Source organism: Hyperoodon ampullatus (genome assembly GCF_949752795.1).
Source record: "Hyperoodon ampullatus genome assembly, chromosome: 9".
In the NCBI taxonomy this organism is placed as follows: Eukaryota; Metazoa; Chordata; class Mammalia; order Artiodactyla; family Ziphiidae; genus Hyperoodon; species Hyperoodon ampullatus.
The window spans coordinates 31,850,905-31,872,241 of record NC_136922.1 but is presented as its reverse complement, the minus strand read 5'-3'; the positions used below and the strand labels follow the sequence as shown (position 1 = coordinate 31,872,241).

General features: G+C 37.9%; 1 protein-coding gene across 1 annotated transcript in view; it reads right to left on the bottom strand.

Annotated features, from left to right (window-relative positions):
- Positions 1–21,337, bottom strand: part of GRM3 (glutamate metabotropic receptor 3) — a gene marked incomplete at both ends in the record, with an annotated part of 103,834 nt that overhangs the window by 25,853 nt on the left and 56,644 nt on the right. The gene's annotated exons all lie outside the window — the stretch shown is intronic.

Genomic DNA, 21,337 nt, shown 5'->3' with positions numbered 1-21,337 from the left:
ATTTTTCATTATAAATGGATGGTATGTTTCTCTTAAACAGTTTAGATAATTCAGAAGGAAAGAAAAAAAGAACACTCATCCATAATCCTTCAACTGTAGTATTTTCATGTTTTGGAGGCTATTCATTCTGACTACATACTTGCATGTGTCTGTGTATAGCATACTCCTATCCACATACATACAACCTGAATATTCTGAAGGCACCTACAGTAGAAGCTAGGTAATTGCTTTAAAGTTTGTTCCTAACTGTACAGGATTGGTAACCCTCAACCCTGTCCCTTTCTTACAGCCAGTGCCTAAGAGCAGCACGTCTCTAAGCATCTCTGGTTCCTCTTCTCTTCCAGCTGCTGCTCATCGTGTCTCTCTTGCCAACATCAGCTGCCATTCTGTTCACCATTTTTATGCCACCTTCTCTGGTCTACTCTGTGCCTCCTATTTCACACTGCCGACCTTTACTCTTTTCTTAAATGTAGAAGAATGAGGCTGATGTCTCTGTTGCACAGACAAACTTTATTAGTCAGGGTAGGCTTGCCTCTGTTGGTAAATAGACCCCAAATTGTTTAAGGGCTCAAACACAATGGAAGTTTACTTCTCCCTTGTGCAGTAGGCTAAGGTCTTGGTCGGTGGGTATCTCTCCTCCACACAGTGATTCAGGAACCCACGTTCCTTCCATCTTGAAGCTATACCAATTCCTAGGGCCTCCTTCTCATCAGCATCCATGCAGTGGAAGGAGAAAAAGAGTACGAATTAGGTACACTTGCTTCCTAAAAGTATAAACCTGGAAGTGGCACGTGATTTAATTCACATTTATTGACTAGAAATTAGTTACAGGGTCACACCCAACTTCGAGAGCAGCTGGGAAATGTGGCTTAGCTGATGTGCCCAACTACAGCTATGGATGAGAAAGGGGAATTTGCAGGACACTGCAGTCTCTTACTCTGCAGGTCTTTGCTGTCTTTACTACCTCCTCCCTGAGCTCCGTTCTGTCTTCTCTGGGGCTCATGTTGTTCCAGCCAGTGGGAAACAGCTTACTCTTCTTGGGTCTAGTTATTTTATGGAGGAAACAGTCCCTCAATGAGTTGCTTGGGTCCTTGGTAAAAGAAAACCTCACATTGCACCTGATAGCTCTTGCCTACGTAGGATGCATAGATGCTTCTAGAGTGTCAGGCTTGGTGTTTCCAGTAATGTACCATATATAAAGTCTGTTAGCAAATGTAATTCAATATGCCACATTTATTCCTCACTTATTATGATTTATTTTCTGCTAGTGATCTTGTTATCTCACTTACATTTGACTTTGCTAAACTTCACCTAGTTTTCTGCCACATTCTTCAAACCCATCACCTATGTCTGTGTGTGTCTGTACTGCAGTTGGGGATTGGCTTCAAGTTCATAGCGAGACACGCTGTAGTCGTAGATGAGTGCATGATTTTGGATTTAGATGGACTATGCGTGATTCTCATCTCTGCCTTTTAATAGTTGTATGTCCTTAGGCAAGTTAACCTTTCTGACTCTGTTTCCTAATCAACAAATTATAATATAAATACAAATTATAAATAAATGTAAAAATGCTAAATAAATTGATCATTTTCTACTGGTTTATAACATTTGCCAGATACTAAATTGTGGGATAATTCATTTCTCTCTGTTATTTGTTGTTTCTCTTGATCTCTTTCCACAGCAGTATGATCTTTTTTGCAACTACTACAGCTTTAGACTATGTTTTAATATGTTAGAACAAATGAACATAGGAGTTGAAACATTATTGCTATATTTTCAGGAGTAGGAATCAATATCACGATTCTTAGATCACATAAAACTAAATTTATTTAGTCCATGCTTAGAAAAATTTCATTAAAAATTTTAGAGACTCCTTTCACATGTTACAAATAAATGTTGAATATTTTAACATAGTTTACATCAAGTATAAGAACCTCAGATGTGTTATTAATTTTTTTATTCTCAACTACAGTCAATCTCCACCATTGTTCAGTGGATGTTGTTAGGTCATTCTGGAAAAGATTTGTAAAATAAATATATTTTATAGCTTTAAATATTTCACTATTTTCACAGCTATTCTTGAATGTAAAGTTTCTTAAAAATAATATATTTTAAAGGTGAGAAAATTGGTTGTTTTGCATAATCTGAGCCGGAGAGGGTTATTGATAAGATTGTTGGCATGTGAGCTAATAATATATACACTAAAACATTCCTTTTATAAATCTTTTTCGGAAATCATTTGATATCATTAACTAAATATTGGAACAGACTGGTGGCCTAGTTGAGAATAACAAAACTAATAACACATCTAGGGTCTTAACACTTGATGTAAAATGTTTTAAAATAGTCAACATTTTACTTATTTGTGACATGTAAAAGGAATACCTGAAATTTTTAATGCCTCTTTTCTAAGCATAGAATAAACAAACTTAGCTTGATGTAACATAAGAATTCTGATATTGATTCCTACTCATGAAAATCTGGTAATAATATTTCAATTTCCATTTTTTTCTTAACCGTTTGAATATACAGAGCATTGGTAGGTTTTTTAAAGAGCCTAAATGAAGACTTTAGCTCTGGCTTTTACAAAATATAGGCACTTTTTAAAAATTGGAGTACAATTGCTTTACAATGTTGTGTTAGTTTCTGCTGTACAAAGAAGTGAATCAGCTGTATGTATACCTATATCCCCTCCTCGTGGACCTGCCTCCCCCCACCTCCTCCCCACCCATCTACGTCATCACAGAGCACAGAGCTGAGCTCCCTGTGCTATACAGCAGGTTCCCATTAACTATCTATTGTACACATGGCAGTGTATATATGTCAGTCCTCATCTCCCAATTCATCCCACTCTCCCCTTCCCCTCCTGTGTCCACTCTTCCATTCTCTGTGTCTGCGTCTCTGTTCCTGCCCTGCAAATAGGTTCATCTGTACCATTTTTCTAGATTCCACATATATGCGTCAATATACGTTTGCTTTTCTCTTTCTGACTTCACTCTGTATAACAGACTCTAGGTCCGTCCACATCTCTACAAATGACCCAATACCCTGAGAAAACCATATTTCAAAAAGACACATGTACCCCAATGTTCATTGCAGCACTATTCACAATAGCCAGGACGTGGAAGCAACCTAATGCCCATCGACAGATGAATGGATAAAGAAGATGTGGCACATATTTACAATGGAATATTACTCAGCCATAGAAAGGAATGAAATTGGGTCATTTATAGCCACTATTTTTCATTAGGCTATTTTATTTTTTAATTTTTTTGAATTTTATTTTATTTATTTTTCATACAGCAGGTTCCTATTAGTTATCCATTTTATACATATTAGTGTATACATGTCAATCCCAGTCGCCCAATTCATCACACAACCACCCCACACCCACCACCAATTTCACCCCTTGGTGTCCATACGTTTGTTCTCTACATCTGTGTCTCAATTTCTGCCCTGCAGACTGGGTCATCTGTACCATTTTTCTATGTTCCACATATATGCGTTAATATACGATATTTGTTTTTCTCTTTCTGACTTACTTCACTCTGTATGACAATCTCTAGATCCATCCACGTCTCTACAAATTACCCAATTTCGTTCCTTTTTATGGCTAATATTCCATTGTATATATGTACCACATCTTCTTTATCCATTCGTCTGTCAGTGGGCATTTAGGTTGTTTCCATGACCTGGCTATTGTAAATAGTGCTGCAGTGAACATTGGGGTGCATGTATCTTTTTGAATTATGGTTTTCTCTGGGTATATGCCCAGTAGTGGGATTGCTGGATCATATGGTAATTCTATTTTTGGTTTTTTAAGGAACCTCCATACTGTTCTCCATACTGGCTGTATCAATTCACATTCCCACCAACGGTGCAAGAGGGTTCCCTTTTCTCCATACCCTCTTCAGCATTTGTTGTTTGTAGATTTTCTGATGATGCCCATTCTAACTGGTGTGAGGTGATACCTCATTGTAGTTTTGATTTGCATTTCTCTAATAATTAGTGATGTTGAGCAGCTTTTCATGTGCTTCTTGGCCATCTGTAGGTCTTGTTTGGAGAAATGTCTATTTAGGTCTTCTGCCCACTTTTGGATTGGGTTGTTTGTTTTTTAATATTGAGCAGCATGAGCTGTTTATATATTTTGGAGATTAATCCTTTGTCCGTTGATTCATTTGCAAATATCTTCTCCCATTCTGAGGGTTGTCTTTTCCTCTTGTTTATGGTTTCCTTTGCTGTACAAAAGCTTTTAATTTTCATTAGATCCCATTTGTTTAATTTTGTTTTTATTTCCATTACTCTAGGAGGTGGATCAAAAAAGATCTTGCTGTGATTTATGTCAAAGACTGTTCTTCCTATGTTTTCCTCTAAGAGTTTTATAGTGTCTGGTCTTACATTTAGGCCTCTAATCTATTTTGAGTTTATTTTTGTGTATGGTGTTAGGGAGTGTTCTAATTTCATTCTTTTACATGTAGCTGTCCAGTTTCCCCAAAACCACTTACTGAAGAGACTGTCTTTTCTCCATTGTATATCCTTGCCTCCTTTGTCATATATTAGTTGACCATAGGTGTGTGGGTTTATCTCTGGGCTTTCTATCCTGTTCCATTGCTCTATATTTCTGTTTTTGTGCCAGTACCATATTGTCTTGATTACTGTAGCTTTGTAGTATAGTCTGAAGTCAGGGAGTCTGATTCCTCCAGCTCCGTTTTTCTTTCTCAAGATTGCTTCGGCTCTCTGGGATCTTTTGTGTCTCCATACAAATTTTAAGATTTTTTGTTCTAGTTCTGTAAAAAATGCATTGGTAATTTGATAGGGATTGCATTGAATCTGTAGATTGCTTTGGGTAGTATAGTCATTTTCACAATATTGATTCTTCCAGTCCAGGAGCATGGTATATCTCTCCATCTGTGTGTATCATCTTTCATTTCTTTCATCAGTGTCTTATAATTTCCTGCATACAGGTCTTTTGTCTCCTTAGGTAGGTTTATTCCTAGATATTTTATTCTTTTTTGTTGCAATGGTAAATGGGAGTGTTTTCTTAATTTCACTTTCAGAGTGTTCATCATTAGTGTATAGGAATGCAAGAGATTTCTGTGCATCAATTTTGTATCCTGCAACTTTACCAAGTTCATAGATTAGGTCTAGTAGTTTTCTGGTGGCATTTTTAGGATTCTCTCTATATAGTATCTTGTCATCTGCAAACAGTGACACTTTTACTTCTTCTTTTCCAATTTGTATTCCTTTTATTTCTTTTTCTCCTCTGATTGCCATGGCTAGGACTTCCAAAGCTATGTTGAATAATAGTGGTGAGAGTGGACATCTTTGTCTTCTTCCAGATCTTAGAGGAAATGCTTTCAGTTTTTCACCATTGAGAATGATGTTTGCTGTGGGTTTGTCATATATGGCATTTATTATGTTGAGGTAGTTTCCCTCGGTGCCCACTTTCTGGAGAGTTTTTATCATAAGTGGGTGTTGAATTTTGTCAAAAGCTTTTTCTGAATCTATTGAGATGATCATATGGTTTTTCTTCTTCAATTTGTTAATATGGTGTATCACATTGATTGATTTGCATGTATTGAAGAATCCTTGCATCCCTGGGATAAATCCCACTTGATCATGGTGTATGATTCTTTTAATGTGTTGTTGGATCCTGTTTGCTAGTATTTTGATGAGGATTTTGGCATCTATATTCATCAGTGATATTGGTCTGTAATTTTCTTTTTTTGTAGTATCTTTGTCTGGTTTTGGTATCAGGATGATGGTGGCCTCATAGAATGAGTTTGGGAGTGTTCCTTCGTCTGTAACTTTTTGGAAGAGTTTGAGAAGGATGGGTGTTAGCTCTTCTCTAAATGTTTGATAGAATTCACCTGTGAAGCCATCTGGTCCTGGACTTTTGTTTGTTGGAAGATTTTAAATCACAATTTTAATTTCTTTACTTCTGATTGGTCTGTTCATATTTTCTATTTCTTCCTGGTTCAGTCTTGGAAGGTTATACCTTTTTAAGAATTTGTCCATTTCTTCCAGGTTGTCCATTTTATTGGCATAGAGTTGCTTATAGTAGTCTCTTAGGATGCTTTGTGTTTTGCAGTGTCTGTTGTAACTTCTCCTTTTCCATTTCTAATTTTGTTGATTTGAGTCCTCTCCCTCTTTTTCTTGATGAGTCTGGCTAATGGTTTATCAATTTTGTTCATGTTCTCAAAGAACCTGCTTTTAGTTTTATTGATCTTTGCTATTGTTTTCTTTGTTTCTATTTCATTTATTTCTGCTCTGATCTTTATGATTTCTTTCCTTCTGCTAACTTTGGGTTTTGTTTTTTCTTCTTTCTCTAGTTCCTTTAGGTGTAAGGTTAGATTGTTTATTTGAGATTTTTCTTGTTTCTTGAGGTAGGCTTGTATTGCTATAAACCTCTCTCTTAGAACTGCTTTTGCTGCATCCCATAGGTTTTGGATCTTCGTCATTTGTCTCTGGGTATTTTTTGGTTTCCTCTTTGATTTCTTCAATGATCTCTTGGTTATTTAGTAACGTATTGTTTTGCCTCCATGTGTTTGTGTTTTTTAAGTTTTTTTCCCTGTAATTGATTTCTAATCTCATAGTGTTGTGGTCAGAAAAGAGGCTTGAAATGATTTCAATTTTCTTAAATTTACTGAGGCTGGATTTGTGACCCAAGGTGTGATCTATCCTGGAGAACATTCCATGCGCACTTGAGAAGAAAGTGTAATCTTCAGTTTTTGTATGGAATGTTCTATAAATATGAATTAAATCTATCTGGTTTATTGTGTCATTTATAGCTTGTGTTTCCTTATTAATTTTCTGTTTGAATGATCTGTCCATTGGTGCAAGTGAGGTGTTAAAGTCCCCCACTATTATTGTGCTACTGTCAATTTCCTCTTTTATAGCTGTTAGCAGTTGCCTTATATATTGAGGTGCTCCTTTGTTGGGTGCATATATATTTATAATTGTTATATCTTCTTCTCGGATTGATCCCTTGATCATTATGTAGTGTCCTTCCTTGTCTCTTGTAGCATTCTTTATTTTAAATTCTATTTGATCTGATATAAGTATTGCTACTCCAGCTTTCTTTTGATTTCCATTTGCATGGAATATCTTTTTTCATCCCCTCACTTTTAGTCTGTATGTGTCCCTGGGTCTGAAGTGGGTCTCTTGTAGACAGCATATATATGGGTCTTGTTTTTGTATCCATTCAGTGAACCTGTGTCTTTTTGTTGGAGCATTTAATCCATTCACATTTAAGGTAATTATCAATATGTACGTTCCTATTACCATTTTCTTAATTGTTTTGGGTTTGTTTTTGTAGGTCCTTTTCTTCTCTTGTGTTTCCCAGTTAGAGAAGTTCCTTTAAATTTGTTGTAGTGCTGGTTTGGTGGTGCTGCATTCTCTTAGCTTTTGCTTGTCTGTAAAGCTTTTGATTTCTCCATTGAATCTGAATGAGATCCTTGCTGGGTAGATTAATCTTAGTTGTAGGTTCTTTCCTTTCATCACTTTAAGTATATCATGCCACTCCCTTCTGGCTTGTAGAGTTTCTGCTGAGAAATCAGCCGTTACCCTTATTGGAGTTCCCTCGTATGTTATTTGTCGTCTTTCCTTTGCTGCTTTCAATAACTTTTATTTGTCTTTAATTTTTGCCCATTTGATTACTATGTGTCTCAGCGTGTTTCTCCTTGAGTTTATCTTGTATGGGATTCTCTGTGCTTCCTGGACTTGGGTGGCTATTTCCTTTCCCATGTTAGGGAAGTTTTCGACTATAATCTCTTCAAATATTTTCTCAGGTCCTTTCTCTCTCTCTTCTCCTTCTGGGACCCCTCTAATGTGAATGTTGTTGTGTTTAATGTTGTCCCAGAGATCTCTTAAGTTGTCTTCATTTCTTTTCATTCTTTTTTCTTTATTCTGTTCTGCAGCAGTGAATTCCACCATTCTGTCTTCCAGGTCACTTGTCCATTCGTCTGCCCCAGTTATTCTGCTATTGATTCCTTCTAGTGTAGTTTTCATTTCAGTTATTGTATTATTCATCTCTGTTTGTTTGTTCTTTAATTCTTCTAGGTCTTTGTTAAACATTTCTTGCATCTTCTCGATCTTTGCCTCCATTCTTTTTCCGTGGTCCTGGATCATCTTCACTATCATTATTCTGAATTCTTTTTCCGGAATGCTGCCTATCTCCACTTCATTTAGTTGTTCTTCTGGGGTTTTATCTTGTTTCTTCATCTGGTACATAGCCCTCTGCCTTTTCATCTTGTCTATCTTTCTGTGAATGTGGTTTTTGTTCCACAGGCTGCAGGATTGTAGTTCTTCTTGCTTCTGCTGTGTGCCCTCTGGTGGATGAGTCTATCTAAGAGGCTTGTGCAAGTTTCCTGATGGGAGGGACTGGTGGTGGGTAGAGCTGGCTGTTGCTCTGTAGGCTATTTTAAATCAGTGGGTGCAGATTATAGGTAGAGTTTCATCAGTTTTTTTTTCTTCCTACCTTTTTTATTGTTGTTGTTAGTGGCAATTTTATTTTATTTTTTATTTTTAGGTTTTAATTTTTTGTTTTTATATGATTTTTACATGTTACTTTCCAGTTACAGTTATTACAAGTATTGGCTATATTCCCTGTGTTGTACAACACATCCTTAAGTCTGTCTAATACCCAGTAGTATGTACCTCCCACACCCGTCCCCTATTTTGCCCCTCCCCCCGCTGGTAACCACTAGTTTGTTCTCTCTGTGAGTCTTCTTCTTTTATGTTATATTCACTAGTTTACTGTATTTTTTAAGATTTCACATATAAGTGATAACATACAGTATTTGTCTTTCTCTTTCTGACTTATTTCATTTAGTGTAATGCCCTCCAAGTGCATCCATGTTGCTGCAAATGGCAAAATTTCATTCTTTTTTGTGGCTGAGTAGTATTCCATTGTATATGTATACCACAGCTTCTTTATCCATTCCTCTGTTGATGGACACTTTGGTTGTTTATGTCTTGGCTATTGTAAATAATGCTGCTATGAACATTGGGGTTCAAATTAGTGTTTTAGGTTTTGTTGCATATATACCCAGGAGTGGGATTGCTAGGTCAACTACTTTCTGACCTTTTTATTTTGAAAAATTTCAAACCCACAGTAATGATGAAAGAAAAGTATAATGGACATGATTGCATTGGAATCACCTAGAATTAATGAATTGTGAACATTTTGTCACATTGTACGATTCTTGCACATATGTACCAGGAACATGTAAATGAATGTTGGTAGTACTGTATATAAGTGAGAAAAAAAAACTGGAATCAACACCAGTTTCCAACAGCAATCACAAATTATTTTGTGGATTATTAACAATAATATATTGTTGTGAAATTAAAGTAACAACAGATAAATGTATTTTAAAAGCTATAATGTGTGAAAAGGCAATGTAACTCCACTTTCATAAAGTTCTAAGATAAGGAACACTAAGTTGTAAGATAAACACATCTAAACATATCATTTGGGAATACATACAGAAGTGATAAATGAATGGTAATGAATAAACTAAATGAATGATAATGACAAAATTCAGGATAGTGCATATGGGATGGAGTGGTGGTATGCAAAGGATGGGATAGGGAAGAGCACAAAGGTGGATACCAATTTATTATATTTTGTTTCTTGTTTGGATGGGGTGTTTTTCATGGATGATTATTTTATTGTTGTGCTTCATAAATTGCACTGAGTTAAGTATATTCTTTGTATGGTTTAGTATTTCATAATAAAAATATTTAAAAATTAAAATTTGAGGATATACTATTCCAAACACAAATAAAATATATTAATTAATCTTGTCATTCTAGGGGACTAATGCTGCAAGATTTATTTCTCCTGACTCTCCCATGTGGGGACTGGGAATGTAGTAATGATCAGTTGCTTCTGTTGATACAATGAATTCCTAAAAGATTTGCTAAGACATATTGGAAAAAATAGTTTATATATAGAAATTATAATCAGAAAGAAAACATTCCACTTAAATGGCATCAAAAACAAACAAAAAAACCCACCTCAGGATAAATTTAACAAAATAAGTGAAAGACCTGTGTGAACACTAATGCTGGAATCAGTGAAAAGACATACCACGTTCTTGGATAGTATTTGATTCTCTCTTAGTTGATTTTAATAATAATAATGATGATAGTAATAATTTATAAATAATAAATTTCAATAAAAATTCCAACTTTTTATAAAAACAAAAAAAGTTGACCTCAAAGTTCATATGGAAAAATAATTCGTTACGAATAGCCAAGAAAAAGAAGAGCAGTGAGGGAGCATTAGCACTACCAGATATTAGTACATATTATAATGCCTTGATCATTAAAACAGTGTGGTCCTGACTCATGAATGCATGGAAAAGAACCAGTGGAGTTGTATGAGATATCCATAAATAGACCCACTTTACCTGAAGACAAGGAATACTATACAGCTCTGAAGAGAAAGTGTTCTATGTTGCACATATTTTGAAGCTATAAAAAAATCTAAAAGTCACACAGTTATCTGTAAAACGAAGTATAATACAGTTAATTTAACATTTAATATGCTATCTTTTATGTAAATGGAGAAAACAGAAGAATCTATTCTTTTTTCTCTTCTATGCATAAAGGAACTCTTGAAGGATGCCCAGGGATAGCAGTTATCAATGTCAAGAGATGCAAAGCGAGCAGATGCATGGCAAAGATAGGAGGGAAATTTTTACCAAATTCTTTTATATGTTTTCTGTGTTTTTAAGCGTATGATTTTATTACCTATTCAAAATATAATAATAAAAAAGGAAAACATACATTTACAGTCAAGGATCACCAATATTTGAGTGAACTTCCAACCTGAAAGAGAAAGACTTAAACAATCAGAAAAGGAAACTTGGATAGAATAGAGGCAGTGAAGGGAGCAAAAGACGAAAGCTTTAAAACAATAATGAGCTCAGAGAGATAAGAAAAGATGCTGTGTGTATGAGATAGGTACAGTCTATTCTTAAAAAGGAACATTCAGAGAACAAGAATGAACTTTTGGAAATGAAAGCAGAAAGAGAAATTCAGTATAAGAATTGAAAGTTAAATTTGAGAAAACTCTTAAAGTTTGACAAAAATGCTGAGAAGGAAAGTAGAAAATAAAACAAAAAATTGAGAACATTCTGTGGAATTTCAACAGTCAATCAACAGACCTCTGAGAAAGACAGAGAAAATGGAGGACATTATCAAAAGAGTCAAAGTAAATAATTGAACGAACTTGGCCTGGGAAAGGGTGACAAGAGACTATTGCTCTTTCTTATAAGCTTGTCAAAGTCACGTAAAAAAATTATGTACTTTTGATAAAAATAAATTATAAAGTTGAAAAAAGTACAAAGAATAATTGAGCTAGGTCAGCTTGCAAAGTAAATAAATTAGGAAAATGATACTGCTGCAAATATTATCACAAGTCCTTGACAACTGGGTGGTGAACAAGTAAATAGTCCTTTGGTGGAGTTTTGTTTTTTAATATAAATTTTCCCCTTACTAAATTTGTCTTGTTAAATATCTAACAAAATGTGGGCTAGTGTCTAAATCGTTTAAATCAAGAAAGCATATTAAAGTCTTTCAAATGAACACATTACAAATTTTAAACAAAAATCCATTGTCAGCAGAAGTGTCCTGATCTGTAGTTTGGAATAAAGGGCTGCTATGTCTATACTTAGAAGGAAAAAGAATGAAAGGAGAACCTAGAAGAAAAAGGAAACCACGTCGGTCAAATATTTCACAACGGAGAATAGTCATCCTGTACCGGAATGCTGATCCAAACACGACCGGCCTGAGAGGCAGGTAGGAAAACCAAGCGCTTTCTCAGGTGCTGCTGGGGTGACTTGAAGTGACAGAGCAGCATGAAAGTATTGATCCTGTCGCCTTCCTGATGCACTTAGCATTGCCTCTGAGTCAGATGACTCATCTGGGAAATAGTTCAAGTCCAGTGAACCGGAAGCATGGTTCTCTGGAGCTGAGCTGTACAGGAAGCTCTGGAGTTTCCTATTTCTCCAGTTGAATCTCCCCAAGGGAGCAAGCATCACTCAACATGGAAAAGTAAATCACTTCACCTTCATTGTTGTTGTAACAGCACGAAAAAACCCAAACTAAAGGGGTGGGGGGAAGAACTAGAAAGATGGCGGAGTTTTTTTTTTTTTTTTCCCCACAAAGACTTAGAGCCTTCTCCAAAATCTGCTTCACTGCCCCTAGTGCCTCAAAATCAGGTCCTCATTTTACAGAAGGAACCTGATCTGGCCTTGAGTCAGGAGAATGACTTCTCAGTTTAGCTCATCAAACAATCAGTTCTGACCCCAGTTTCAAATGGATTTATTCGAGAAGTTTTGTACCAAGGTGACCAGCCCTCCTAGGGCTCATTTCATAGAGACAAGGCAAGTCTATGCCTTACAAATATCATAGGTCAATAGCAGGAGAAAATTAAATCAGTTATTTTTTCCTCTCAGACAGAAGTCCAATTAAGGTCGGACAATAATGTGGCTCTTAATAGGCTCTCAGTAATGGGAATATAACTGCCGCTGCTTAGGTTCGCATCCATAAATACTAATGAAGATTGCAAAAGCTACCAGCAGCAACATGGCTCCAATTTTACAACCAGGCCATCAGTGAAATTTCCGTGAACTATTTTGATGGATTGGAATAAAGACATAGATGAGAAGACAGAAAATGGCTTTTCCTTTGAAAGACCTTGTTAGGGGTCAAGGGGTAAAGAAATCAAAATCCTTTGGCTAGAGCCAACAGAATCTTTTACAAACATCCTGCGGCAGGAAGACAGGAAAGAATAAAAATGAATCCTCGGCTATCTGTAATTAATTTACCTACCGATTAGGAACACAATTGCTGAAGCGTTTCCATGGTTATTTATCAACTGAGAGTAGCTGCCAGGGCAGAGCACCATCTAGATGTCTGAGGTGCTGTCTCACACATGAAAAATGCTCGGTAAGTACCTAAGGTGCTAGCGAGAGTGTGTTCTAGAAAAGCTATTGAAAGAACAAGCATGTTTTAGGGTGTTAAGACTTTGGTAAAGACCTCTCTTCAGTTCTCCTGAAAAGTTAGCACAGATAACACTTCTGATGCTTCATTATGTATTTTACTGGTTTCCCTACCTAGTATCTACATATTATGGCTGACATGTTCAGCACTCAAGGCAGCTCAGAAAGGAGCAATCTACTCTTAGACTAAGAATGAAGAGTGTGGAGGCAAGGCACAGAGAAGATAGCAGTGAGTGGAAATTACTGAGATTCCAATCTCCCTCAACCCCAATTCAGGGGGCAGGCTTAGGGCCTGCCTTTGCTTATTATTTTCATTTTAGCTGGAAGGTTCACGGTGGCCCCCAAATCTTTGGTTAGGGACCCTCTTTAATGTGAGCTAATGTAACTATCACATCTTTTTCTACTCTTTCTTTCCCAAGTCCTGATCTCCATTACATAATCTACTGCTTTTCTCACATTGCCCTATGATGGGATTTTTAAAAACTTTTAATGGGAACACATATACAGAAAAAGGGTAGAAATAAGAGAATTGTCACAAAGTGAAAACTCCCATGTAACATTATGGATGTTAGGAAAGGGAACATTACCAGTCCCCTTGTTTCTGTTCTACCCTTCCTTCTTCCCAAAGATAACCACCATCATACCTTTTAGGACCATGAACAAGTGTTACCTGATATTAAACTTTAGATTAATGTAGTAATCATAAAGTATGGATTATGTTATTTCTAATATCTTTTGCTCTAAATTAAGTTGGGTGAGATTCATTCAAGTAGTGTTAAGGTATATTTGGTTTACTTTTATCGCTGTATAGCATTTTAGTATATAGATGTGCCACAGTTTATTTAGCCGTGCTTCTGTTGATGGACGTGTATTTTCTTTTTTAAGTCTTTAGCTTATATGAATAATGCTGCATCTTTAGCTGGGTTATCCCAGAAGTAAACCTTAAGACTAGATTTGGGTTCAAATAGTTGATTTAGGAGTTTATAGGGAAATGGAGAAATAAGATATAGACAGGAATGAATCCAATACAGAGTATGTGGATGAGCGCCAGTGGGCCTCATTCTCCCTGGGGTCCTTTGGGAAAGAGCATAGAATGGGGGTTGGGACAGAAAACCACAGGTACTCACTAGCTTGGATGGAACAGCTCTTGTTTGTCATTGGTTGATGGCTGCTCCAGGAATTGTAACTTCAGGCCCTTTCAGCTGCTCTAGGTAAGGCACAGCATGGCCCTGTGGCCAGAGAAAGCTCCCTGGCAGAGAGTCACAGATTAGGAAGCCCTTGACATGTATGAGAACAGAGTGCTAAGGGGATTTGGGAGAGGCACAGAGAGCATCTCCTACGTGCTGTGACCATTCCAATCCATGTGTGCATTTCTGGTGTGTGTGTGTGTGTGTGTGTGTGTGTGTGTGTGTGTGTAGGTGTACAAGTGTACATATATGTGTACATGTATGCAGTAGTGAAACTGCTATGTATGTGAGCTCCAGTTGCTTTACTTCCTGAAGGTTGCTGCTTTTGAACTTTAGCAGTTCTGGTGGAAATGTAGTGATATCTCAAACATTGTGCCATTAGGCTACCAGTTCCTCCTCTGTGCTGACAGAGTGTCCTGAACATTTAACTTTAAGGAAATGGAGTACCTCTTGTGTGTCCATCTCTTCACTAGATCCTAAGCCTCTCGAGGCTAAGGACAATGTCTCATTCATCTTTGTACTCTCATGATCTAAGGCAGTGCTGGGCATGTAGTAGGCATTCACTGATTGTACCCTAAACTGATGATTAGACTTATTAGACTGAAAAGCATCATTTTGGGAACTTGAAACACATGCCAGCGACTGAGCCATACCAGAGCCCGCTTAAACATCAATCTTAGGAAATGGGCTTGCACTTGTGTTTTGATAGTTTACTGTATTATTATGCAGCCAAGGTTGAAAACCAGTGGTTCTCAGCCAGGGGTGATTTTGCACCCCTAGAAAATATTTGGCAATGTCTGGAGACATTTTGGTTGTTATGACTCTGGGCGGGGGCTACTGCTGCCATCTAGTGGGCAGAGGCCTGGGGAGCTGCTAACCGGTCCACAGGCACAGAACACACCCTCACAACAAACAGTTATCCGGCCCCAAATGTCAACAGTGCCAAGATTGAGAAACCCTGGTCTAGGGTAATACCTGTTTGGATTTTTAGAAATATTTTGATAATCTCAAACCTCTTTTTTTTTTTTTTTTTTTTTTTTTTTTTTTTTTTTTTTTTTTTTTTTTGTGGTATGCGGGCCTCTCACTGTTGTGGCCTCTCCCGTTGCGGAGCACAGGCTCCGGACGCGCAGGCTCAGCAGCCATGGCTCACGGGCCCAGCCGCTCCGCGGCATATGGGATCCTCCCAGACCGGGGCACGAACCCGTATCCCCTGCATCGGCAGGCGGACTCTCAACCACTGCGCCACCAGGGAGGCCCTCAAACCTCTTTTAAAAATTGAAAACACCCATGCCTGAGAAATTCTTTATTGGTGTTTTAATGTTGAGGTTATGACTATCTAGTCTTTTTATTTTTTCTTCCTACAGTCATTACCAGCTTACAGAGTCCTTTCAGCCTTCTTCGAAGTCCTCTCCTTTTCATGTTTGTCAACAGCTTTATTGACCCCTGTCCTCACCTTCCTTTCACCTCTACCACAGACCCCATTTCATACAGATCTCCGTGATTTTCCTTTTATCCCTTTTGAAAAACCAGTCAACCTCGCTGGGTGTCTCCTTGCCATCAATCACCTTGTAGGAAAGCAGCACGCTCTTGTGTGTCGCAGGGGTAGGTGTCGTAGCCCCTTTAAGAGCAGACTCACAGCAAGGAGAGCTGTTGGTGGGGAAAGCGGGAAGGGGGGTCCCTGCGGGAATTTTCTCCCTCTTTAATGTCATGTCTCTGGCACAAACCTAAGCACCCAAGAACACTGTGACTTTGCAACAGTTACCAAAGGTTTTCAATTTTGTGAAAAGAAATTCTGAATTCTGAGGACGAATTTAATCTGTCCTCATGTTTGTAAAGGTGACTACGTCACGTAGTAGAACATAGATTAAAAATATGCTTCCCCCAAAACAAAGTTGGATGCAAGTACAGGACCACGACTTTGTAAAAAAAGAAGGCACCCATTTCCCGTTGTCCTGCCCTTAAATCACTTCGCCTGCTGGACTCTAGTTCTAAATCCTGCAGGAGAGCGAAACATGATATGGACAGAAGGTGAAAACGCCTGAGAAACTCCCTCTCAGAGAGGTGATAGTAAGTCAGCAGTGCAAACTATAAAAAAAACTCATTTGAAAAATAGTTGCAGAGCTAATATTCTGAAGAACATAATCACGGTCGCAAGAATACTTGATAAAATGAGCTTTCCATTTTTAAGCAAACAGTATACTACTTCATATAAAAAGCTGAACAGCAGAAATTTTATTCAGCCTTCGAGGATGAACTTCCAAAGATAAGCACATCAGCTTAGCATGCAGGAACTGCAAGTTCTATGGGGGCAGCAAATTAATTTCTAGTCTCTTGCTTTATGCATGCCTGGACATGCATTTGACTCTTTGGGCGATATCCTGCAAAGAGAATACAGGGAAAATAAATGACTTCTCCTCCCAGCATGCGGGTCTATTGTTACGTTGTCATGTTTTTCCTCAGCCACCGTAGGGAAGCCGGGTCTTCGTCTTCACTGAAAGGGCTGCGTCATTGAACTCCCATATTTTAAGTGACCTTGTCAGGGCATCAAGCACTTTCACACACTGTTAAAAATCCCAAACCCACATCTCCCTGAAAGCGTTTCTGTTCCGCTGGAAATAATTAAGGTGACAAAATTGAAAGTAATTGCTTTACATTTTCACCCCAATTTGTGCCATAATTTCTATTTTGAATTATTCTAAAAATAAGGATGCAAAGGGTATCATAAATCTGGTTATTTTGTTCCTTCTTAGAAAATATTCCTAGAAATTAATCAACCTCAGAAATCACTTTAATTCAGATGTCTTCCACTCTTCCTCCAATTGTGTTAAAAGTAATAAAGTAGATTAAAGTAACTTGCTAATAGAACTCTAACATATCCCTTATATTATAATTATATAATATATTGATATGTAATTATCAATTATATAATTAGACAATATAGACATAGTATCGATAGCATTTATTATATAACATATTAATATATACTTATATATAATGTATAATTGTTATGCTTAAATGATATGTTAGGATTCTATCACCAAGTTAATTTTATCTATTACAAAATCATATATATATATATATATATATATATATATATATATATATATATAATTTTCTTGCATAAATTCCCACATTTCCCAGATGGTATTTTTACTGAAAAACCAGGGGATGGAGCATTGTTAACATCCAGGACTTTACCCAAAGTCATCCTTGAAATCGATGGAGAACATGATAGTATTTGCATATCAGCATCCAAGCAGGTGTGTAATTATGAAGGAGACACAAGTGTCCTTGGGGCTCTTCCATTTCCTTTTTTTTTCTGAGCATGCCTTCTTGTTCCCAGTACCCCAGCTTCCCATGTAGCCCTAGGCAAAACCAATTCCCATCAAAGTATTGTACTAGATTCTGTTTAGGTTACCCCTTTCAGGGCTATTCATATTGAAAGAGATCATAGTCAGAGGACAGTGTGAAAGGCCATCCTGGATACATTATTGATGATGGAATCTGATATCTCAGTGGAGAAAGAATTTTATGCAGAAGGTTTGTCCATCTTTCCTAAAATAATATCCTTTGGGGAAAAAGGAATGCTTTTGTTCCCAGATCATGTTTTACCCTCAGCCCTAAGAAAGGGGAATTTCTGCTCCTTAGTTTACAACCGTTTCCATCTTTCTCCTCCACAAGAGAGAATCTGTGGATGTGGCAAAGTCCGGCATTCATGGATAGTCTTCCCCTATCTGGCAGACTCGCAGTGACGAAGAGAGACAGGAAGGTACTCTCCTCCCTCCCATGGCCAAATGATGGGGGGACCAACCTCTCATGGCCGGCCTGGTCCATCTTCATGCCCATGTTTGCACTGCTAGTCTCCAGGCTGTGCAGACACGGTGGCCTTTCCTAGCAGCTCTGACCCTCCTCCAAACTCTCTGTCGCCCCTGTATGGGGTGGGGGGTGGGGGGTGGGGCGGAGGGCGGAGGAAGTCCTGATAGTTACTCCTCATGCAAATGGATGTTTGGATAAGTAGGCTTGGAATCTGCTCTAAAGATCCAGCTCTTTAGAGAGGGGTTGTGGGAAACCAAAGCCTTTTTGCTGCTTCTGGCCTCTGCCTAGTATTCTAGCTATAATATCAGAGCAGTCTTGTAGGGAGAGGGGTGTGGGAAGGAGATCAAGCACTTGCTCACTTCTTAACAAAAATTGAAGTTTGTTTCCTCTTGGCTGTTGATCCTTATGTGTTAGAACCCAGGAGAAGAAAAGGAGAAAGTAGGATTTGGCATAGTTAATGACCCATTTTCCCTGTTAGTTTTTAGCTTATGACATATCTTAAAGAAAGGGCAGAGAGCAATAAAGAGAGGGGAATGAATCTCAATTATTGGAAAAATGGTTTAATGGCAGTGTTCAAATGTCAAATGTTTGTTTTCTTTCAAATGAAGTTACAGGGCACATGTACCTGTGCTAGGGGAGAAAAGACAGGGAAACATTATAGAGGAAGCTGAGACAATGGGAAGGGAGGTGATGAATACTGGTTGATCTATTTTTTCCCTGAAACTGGATAGTGACTGCTGTTTTTACCTTAATTCTGGCTCTCATTACACTATGTACAAGATGAACAGCACCTCATGTGATATCTGGAGCACACAGGGAGTGCTACATGATAGAAAACCATTATTGTTACTATGGACTATTGTGATCGCCTCCTAGATGATTTTCTATACTGGTCTCTCCCTTTTTTCCTGGTTCACACTCCTCGTACAAGGTCTTTAAGGCATCACAACTACCAGTAACCATCACTCCATGGCATGAGGGCCTAAATGGCTTTCCTGTTGCATCCAGCAACATTGATGGAATTTTATTTTGTTCCTTTTGGGGGTAAAAACGAATGTTCTAAGAAAAAAAAGTTCTATGATCAAATAATAAGCCAGGTTAACATAGCTAAAGAGATTTCATGACTAGATGCAGGGGTCAGTTCTTAGAGCATCTAACTTGTGAATCTGTTTTAAGAATCATCCAGAGATTGATATGGTATAGAGCCTTTCCGCAAGTTTTGGACTTCCAAACTTTATTTTATTTATTTTATTGAAGGATGCCTAACATCTTGTGTATTGGTGTATTTTGGAACTATACCCTACAGAATAAAGTATCACAATGAATTGCACAGTCCTGCAGAATCCAGTCTGCCTCACCGTTTGTATCTTTCACTTTATCCCTTCACAACCCAGAAGAAATCCTAACAGCCCTCTTTCTCTTTGCCATGATGCAGCCTGCATTTTTCCACCTGTGCAGCTTAACTCACCTGTCCGTGTGCTTCATACGCCCTTTGTTACCCGTAAGTGCCTGTAAAATTGCTCACATCCTTCAAGGCCAGCACAAATATTGCATCAGCTGCCCTTTGCTGGATCTTAGCCGGAAGTGTAATTCCTCTCTGTGATGTATAATGTTCCTTTTCTTTGGAACTTATCATCTTTCTCTCACGTATAATTTTTTTTCTCTCTCTCTTCCATTACTATCTTATCACTATGTTCTGAGCTCCTCAAGGGCAGAAACCAAACTTTAGTAACTTTCAAACAGAAACTGTAACCTGAGATCTATAGGCTAAGATCAGCCTGAGAAATACATTGTATTTGTCCTTCACTGTATTTTCAAAACACCTGACTTAGCATCCTTTATTAAAATATTGAGAGAAAAGTTTAGATTTTTTTCATCTCTTGGAACAGAGAAAGACCAGGCAACCCTGGGCCTTAATGAGAAACAGCTATGGTTGGCGGGAGTTGCAGTTCAAATACATACTTGAAGTATTTGAACTTCCACCCCTCAAACAATGCCTAATACAGAATAGGTTCTTGAAAAACAGTTGTTTTAAGCCAGGTGTAATTACCTCAACACATATCAAGGGAAAGGGACAAAATCCTATTAAGTGAGAAAGAAAATTTTAGATTTTAAACTTTGATTTTCTTTTCAAAGTGAGGAGAGAGGGAGTACATGAAGGAACTGTGTGGGTGGAGAATGCAAGGAAACAGGTGATGCTTGACCATATGTAAACGCTCTTCTGGGATTCCAGAGCCCATGGGTACACCTCTAGCAGAGAATGATTCACAGTCAATAAGTTGTTTATTTGCTCTGGGGCCCCCGTCTATACTGAGAGCCCCACGTGAACTGGGGCTGTGTCATGCATCGTTTTTCCCTGGAGCCTGCCTGCCTACATTGGTATCTTGGTTTCATCACTTACTGGTTACTTCACTTACTCGTGTTTCAGTGACCCACAGGATTCCTGGGAGCATTATTGGTAGTCCTTAGGCCAGTGTCTAGTGTATAGACAGGCTCCAGAAGTCTAGGCTTGTTTATTAGAGTATCTGCCCTCTGGTAGGTAGTCAACAAATGTTTGTTAAATGAACGAATCAATGAATGAATGAGTGAGTGAATCAGTGTCCACCATTGTATAGCCACTGTGTTGTCAGCCAGCTGGTTCTCTGAGCCTTGGTTAATGGCTTAGGTCTGTTCCAGTAATTATGCTAGGAACCATAGCTAATCTAAGAACCATGGTTCTTTAGATTGCAGACTGCATTGACCTAAATTAGACTAAAACCACCTAAATGTTTATAATGTAATCTATTTCTTTCTAGTTAAAAAACCCTTTGCTCTTTATTCAGCCTGATACCATAGAGTATATTATCTGTAATACTGTCTTCCTTTCCAACTTTGCAAATTGCTTATGAATTAGCTGAATCCCACCCTACCGCCCTGAAACCTTACCTGTCTGTTAGAACTGGGTGTCAACACACACACACACACACACACACACACACACACACACACACACACACACAAAGCTAGAAGTAGTGAAGAGATGTTGGACCTCATCTGCAGGACATAATTTTCTCTATGGAAATGAGGAAGAAAGAACCCGTGACTTTGTCCCTCTGTACCTCTGTACACTTTTTGCTAGAAGGTGGGCATTGGGGATGTTGAAGAAGAAAGAGCCTGGGAGGCTTGAAGCATTTGCTTTGGAGAGTTTGTTTTGGTTCTGCTTTCCTAGCTGTCCTTTTCTTTCAGAGAACCTATGAAATTTTTGATAGCAGGGATTTTTGTCTTATTAATTGTTAAAACCTTTGTACCTAGCACTTAAAAATCTGTTCCAGAGGAATG